Below are 7,142 nucleotides of genomic sequence, written 5' to 3' on the forward strand. Positions count from 1 at the left end.
ATTTTTTTATAAACTGCAATTGTTTATGTAGTGCACTTCAACATATGCGCGACAGAACTGCATTTTTCTCACGTGCACTTAAAAAAGGGATTGTTTAGACGTTTGAGAACAACTTTTTTTGTACGTTTGAATATCAACTTTTGATCCGTGATGTGTGTTATTCTTATCTTGTGCTTTTTTTGGCAGATGGGGAGGATGACTCAACTGCTGAAGGCGATTTATGGTGAAAAAATGTATAAATCGAGGAACCACCCTGACTGGGTTAAATTGGCAGAGAAGCCATCTTACCCTGTCGTGCCAACGCAGGGAGCAAATGAGTGCGGAATCTATGTTCTGAGGATGACGAAGTTGTATGACAACCAACGTCTAGTTGAGAAAATTTTGAAATCCGATGTAACAGCTTCTCTGTTTTCTTTTTCACTTTTTTGTTCTTTATGACGACCTTTTTTTTAATCACTTGTGTGCATTTGTTTTCTTTTTTTCAGCCTGGTGTTGAAGATTGGAAGGCGGAGTACTTGTTCCAGCTGCTGTTCAATCCTTTGAACATGTTGTGTTATGAAGACATGCCGCCTGAGTTACGTGAACTGATTACGGACCTCGGGCTCACTTCCCTGTCGCAATCGCAAACGCAGTAGCAGACGCAATAACAGTCATTTGGGGCACTGTTTTCTACTGGGTGCAAAAGGCTTTGCATGGACAATAGCTAGGGTTTGATGTTGTGTTTGTGTGTGCTGACTAAGGTAGATAATGTATGAAAAAGACTTCTTATTCCGTCATTGTGTTTCTTCTTGTTCTTTTATGCAGCAGTGCATGTGGATGAATTTGTATATGTATGTGTATTTTATATCAATAACTCATACAATATATATAAGTGTATAATTTTATTTTTTGTTGACGACCATGGTCTATGCGAACTGGCATTTTGTCACGCTTATATGTATGATATGTGTTTGATAAACTGTATTGCATTTGATGCCGAACTTCTTTGTCCAATATAAGAGCACTGCATTTTTTTTCAAGCAAAGTGCTGCATGTGTGTGCATGCCGAAGCTGCATTGCTTTATGATACCGAACTGCTTTTTTTGCCAAAACAAAAAACGCATTGCTTTTTGCCTGTAGTTGCGTTTTGTAGTTGGTTTTTTTATTGTTTGTACGTTAAGGTACATGGGGGGGGTGCCCCCCCCCCAATTTTTTAGTTGTCTAAATATTTTTGTATTGTTCTTGTACGCACTGCGTGCGTTAGCGCGAGGCCGAGCAGGGGGTGGGGAGGGGGGTCGTGACCCCCCCTCCACATCCCCCTGCGAGGCCGAGCCTGGACCGAGCCGGAGCAGGCGACGACGCGGCTTGCCGCGGCGCCGCATGCGTAGGCGAGTCCGTCATACCCCGTCGCCCCTATCTATCTTAGGGGTGTGGCTCCGGGCGTTTTGCACACATCCCCTTTGATGAAAAAACAGAATGTCCGCATTGCGCCTGTCAACCAAGCGCACTGCATGCGTTAGCGTGAGGCCGAGCAGGGGGTGGGGAGGGGGGGTCGTGACCCCCCGTCCACATCCCCCTGCGAGGCCGAGCCTGGAACGAGCCGGAGCAGGCGGTGACGCGGCTTGCCGCGGCGCCGCATGCGTAGGAGAGTCCGTCATACACCGTCGCCCCCTGTCTATCTTAGGGGTGTGGCTTCGGGGGTTTTGCGCGCGTCCCCTTTGATGGAAAAATAGAATGTCCGCACTGCGCCTGTCAACCAAGTGCACTGCATGTGTTAGCACGAGGCCGAGCAGGGGGTGGGCAGGGGGTCGTGACCCCCCCTCCACATCCCCCTGCGAGGCTGAGCCTGGAACGAGCCGGAGCAGGCGGCGACACGGCTTGTCGCGGCGCCGCATGCCTAGGCGAGTCCGTCATACCCTTGTCTATCTTAGGGGTGTGGCTCCGGGGGTTTTGCGCGCGTCCCCTTTGATGGAAAAACAGAATGTCCGCACTGCGCCTGTCAACCAAGCGCACTACATGCGATAGTGCGACACCGAGCAGGGGGTGGGAGGGGGGGTCGTGACCCCCCCTCCACATCCCCCTGCGAGGCCGAGCCTGGAACGAGCCGGAGCAGGCGGCGACACGGCTTGTCGCGGCGCCGCATGCCTAGGCGAGTCCGTCATACCCCTGTCTATCTTAGGGGTGTGGCTCCGGGGGTTTTGCGCGCGTCCCCTTTGATGGAAAAACAGAATGTCCGCACTGCGCCTGTCAACCAAGCGCACTACATGCGATAGTGCGACACCGAGCAGGGGGTGGGAGGGGGGGTCGTGACCCCCCCTCCACATCCCCCTGCGAGGCCGAGCCTGGAACGAGCCTGAGCAGGCGGCGACGCAGCTTGCCACGGTGCCGCATGCGTAGGCGAGTCCATCATACCCCGTCACCCCCTGTCTATCTTAGGGGTGTGGCTCCGGGGGTTTTGTGCGCGTCCCCTTTGATGGAAAAACAGAATGTTCGCACTGCGCCTGTCAACCAAGCGCACTGCATGCGTTAGCGCGAGGCCGAGTAGGGGCTGGGGAGGGGGGTCGTGACCCCCTCCACATCCCCCTGCGAGGCCGAGCCTGGAACGAGCCGGAGCAGGCGGTGACGCGGCTTGCCGTGACGCCGCATGCGTAGGCCAGTCCGTCATACCCCGTTGCCCCCTGTATATCTTAGGGGTGTGGCTTCGGGGGTTTTGCGCGCGTCCCCTTTAATGGAAAAACAGAATGTCCGCACTGCGCCTGTCAACCAAGCGCACTGCATGCGTTAGCGCGAGGCCGAGCAGGGGGTGGGGAGGGGGGTCGTGACCCCCCTCCACATCCCCCTGCGAGGCCGATCCTGGAATGAGCCGGAGCAGGCATGCGTAGGCGAGTCCGTCATACACCGTCGCCCCCCTGTCTATCTTAGGGGTGTGGCTCTGGGGGTTTTGCGCGCGTCCCCTTTGATGGAAAAACAGAATGTCCGCACTGCGCCTGTCAACCAAGCGCGAGGCAGAGCAGGGGAGTGGGGAGGGGGGGTCGTGACCCCCCTCCACATCCCCTGCGAGGCTGAGCCTGGAACGAGCCTGAGCAGGTGGCGACGCGGCTTGCCGCGGCGCCGCATGCGTAGGCGAGTCCGTCATACCCCGTCGCCCCCTGTCTATCTTAGGGGTGTGGCTCCGGGGGTTTTGCACGCGTCCCCTTTGACGGAAAAATAGAATGTCCGCACTGCGCCTGTCAACCAAGCGCACTGCATGCGTTAGCGCGAGGCCGAGCAGGGGGTGGGGAGGGGGGGTCGTGACCCCCGCTCCACACCCCCCTGTGAGGCCGAGCCTGGAACGAGCCGGAGCAGGCAGCAACGCGGCTTGCCGCGGTGCCGCATGCGTAGGTGAGCCCGTCATACCCCGTCGCCCCCTGTCTATCTTAGGGGTCTGGCTCCAGGGTTTTTGCGCGCGTCCCTTTGATGGTAAAACAAAAATGATGTCATTTGTACTGCTTGCACCAACGTTGAGTACTGCACTTTGTGTAGCAAGTGTGTGTGTGTGTGTGTGTGTGTGTGTTGGGGCCCTTGTCGTTCTTCATTTATGCATGTACTGCACTTCATGCATACACTTGTTGAACTGCCTTATGTTCGTTCTGTGAACTTTATTCACGTTTGTTTAGAAAGGTATACGGATTATATTTTTTTAGATATATCAATATTAATTTTTACGATTGTGAACTGCATTAATTTTTTTCTTTTTTATGTCCGAGTTTGTAGTCAGATTACCTAATTTTTTTGTTTAATGTTGGTTTTGAATATGTTTTGTATGTGAATAGTATATTTTGGTATCACTCATTAAATTTTTCAAAGTTGTGTAGATACTTGTTCTAATGCAAACTAATTTCTGCGAAAGCAATTGATCACAAGCAAACTGACATTGTTTTTATAAAAGAAATGTTCGATATGAAGCAACGGACATTATCAAAATCTTGCATACATGAAACAAAGAACAACACAATGCCTAAAGTAAAGTGAAACTAAACACAACCCTGATTTTTTCTAGTAGCTGTATTGGAATACAGCCTTGTTCTTCTTCTTCTTTTCTTCTTTGTCTCTTTTTGCCCTGTCCAGTCCCATTATGACATCGTAGATGATTCTCCATGACTCATATGTTGTGAATGCATCTATTGCTGCATACTTGATAAGCTTTTCTGGCAGCGGGCAAAATCCCCACAGAGTATGGTCCTCCTTGCGGTTAATTTTTTTCTTCATGTCATGGTAGTGAATGTCTATCATCCTGCCAGCAACATCAGCCAAAGAGTCAAACTTCTTTTTATTGTATGGGTCTCTCCATTCCACCTGAATATCAATGTAGTTGTCGGAGTTGATCTCCAAACCAGATACCTTCAGCTTGCTTTTGTCTCCTTCAATAGTGAATCCGATGAAGGTGTACTCATCATTGATCAGGAATTTGTCTAGTTCTATTGGCCTGCAATATATTTGTACAGAGTGAATATCATTTATTTCTTTAGAACTAGCAATGTTTTTTTGTGTTTTTCTGAAACTGAACTGCAATATGAATATCTGAATCTGTTGCATTGAGCAGTTGCTAATACTTTGTTCAACATAACTAGTAAATCTGAAAATAGATTGCATAAACAATGCATGTTTTGTGTCTGCTTGTATTCTTGAACCTAATTTCATACATGTTTTGTATGGTAATATTGTAGTGAAGAAAATATAATTAAACTGCGTGTATTGCTAGATAATATAATTCAAGAATTGAACACATGAGTGACATACATGGAGCCAGATCAAAACTGTCAATAAATTTATATGTCATGCTTTTTCAAGAATGAGAACCAAATGTTAAATATTATGGCAATTGTAGTGAAGAAAATTTAAAATCAATATTGACAAGCAATAGTTATTCTTACCTGTCTTTAGCTGCAGATATGTGGTAGACAAGGCATTCTTTTTGTACGCATAGCTGTAGCACCGCTGCATGCTGTGGCTTCTTGTAGTGTGTGTACTCGACATCAACGCCGACTAGTTTGACGGGCATTGCGCCGAGCTTCCTCCTGAACGTGGACAACATCTTGTCCACGTCTTTGGCCTTGCTTATGCAAAGGACGTGGAGCTTGTGATTGCCGTGGAGGTGGACGTCGTGGAGCTCCCTGGTGTACATGCGGCGCTGCTTGTACAGAGGTGCATCCGCCATGATTCTCCTCTGCTCTCTGGTGTTTGTTATAGAGAGAGAGGTTAGTGAAAGGAAGAGCGGAGAAGAAGATGCAATGGTTTTTTTGGGGGGAACGAAGCAGTTGTGTTTTCTCCTCTGCTCTCCTCTGCTCTCCCTGACAGGACGTGGGAGAGGTGGAGCGGGGCGGTAGCATGGTGGGGCTCTATTTTAAGTTATGTGGCAACTGCTAACAGGTTCTGCTATGAGGAGGCTCTTGTTAGTGCATTGGAAATCCGGAACGTCGTCGCCTCTTTTTTTGTGATTAGATCACTGAATTCACGCAACTGTCAGAAAATGTGATGATTGTGTCTTCGGTCAATTGTCCAAGTCAGTGCACTTCTTTTCTATCAAAGACAAACTGCTCAGGTCCATGTAGTGTACTGCAGTATGATTCACAGACATGTACTTTTTTTCTCCTCTTGATGGTGTTCTTTCTTTTCTTCTCTTGATTTTTGTGGTAATACAGTGTTTGTGTTGATGGAGAGTAGTGTGGCTAGGGGTGTCGGAGTGCTTTGGTTAAGTAACAGGGCTGCATTCTTATTTCAGCCATACTGCATTGCAGAGTGAAGATAACTTCAATTCAAAAAAAAAATACCTGAAGGCTTCCTACGTTTTATTTATTAATATTCTTACAGTGCCGGCGCACATTTTATTTTGTTTGTTGTTATTCATTTAAAAAATGTTTGTCATTTTTCTTTTTGATGTTTTATTTTTGAACGTATTGTTTTTTCTTAGTGGGCTTTGTTGGCCCTGTGTTCTGGTTGTGAAGACGCAATTGGGCCCAAGTCAGCCAGTGAGTACGTCTGGTTCCCGGTGCGCTGTGTGCGGTCTAATGTTTAGTCCCACCTCGCCCGCGGAAGGCGCGCCCGACATGTTTATAAGCGATGGCGAGGCCTCTGTGTCGAACTCCTCTTGTTACTTATTTGGGCGCTTGAACACAGCGCTCGCAGCTGTATGCTCTCTGACCTGTGGGCCCATGTGTGGCCGACCCCATGCACTGTGACTCAGAACGACTCGCCTTCTGTGGGCGCAGATCTATTACGAGACTGGCTGGGGCCGGTAGCACCTGGGTGGTCAAATTTTTTTCTTTTTATTTTTCTGCCTTATGTGTTTTTTCAATGTTGGGGTGTGCACTGCATTGATCAGGGTTATGTACTGCATGTATACGAATTCTGTACTGCATGAACATTTCTCATTTTTTTTATTCCCGTGTTTTTTCTATTATGTAGACTTTTTTTCCCAATGTATTGTAGTGCACTGCTTAGTAAATCTTAAGCGTAATGCGCTGATTATGGTTCTATACTGCACGTTCATATATTTCTGTACTCCATTGATTATTTACGTGTTTGCCTTATGTGTTTTTTCAATGTTGGGGTGTGCACTGCATTGATCAGGGTTCTGTACTGCATGTATACGAATTCCGTACTGCATGAACAGTTCTAATTTTTTTATTCCCGTGTTTTTTCTATTATATAGACTTTTTTCCCAATGTATTGTAGTGCACTGCTTAGTAAATCATACGCGTAATGCGTTGATTATGGTTCTGTACTGCATGTTCATATATTTCTGTACTCCATTGATTATTTACGTGTTTGCCTTATGTGTTTTTTCAATGTTGGGGTGTGCATTGCATTGATCAGGGTTCTGTACTGCATGTGTATGCATTGTGTACTGCATGAACAGTTCTCATTTTTTTATTCCCATGTTTTTGCTGTCATGTGATCTTTTTTCCCAATGTATGGGAGTGCACTGCTTAGTAAATCATACGCGTAATGCGTTGATTATGGTTCTATACTGCACGTTCATATATTTCTGTACTTCATTGATTATTTACGTGTTTGCATTTTTCTTTTTCTGGTTTTGCTCTTATGTATTCTTTTTTCAAATTTAGGTTCGTGTATTCGACAGATTCTGTACTACATTCGTACACAACTTGCACTGCATGCTT

The sequence above is a fragment of the Triticum aestivum genome, chromosome 1B (genome assembly GCF_018294505.1).
Source record: "Triticum aestivum cultivar Chinese Spring chromosome 1B, IWGSC CS RefSeq v2.1, whole genome shotgun sequence".
Taxonomy (NCBI): domain Eukaryota; kingdom Viridiplantae; phylum Streptophyta; class Magnoliopsida; order Poales; family Poaceae; genus Triticum; species Triticum aestivum.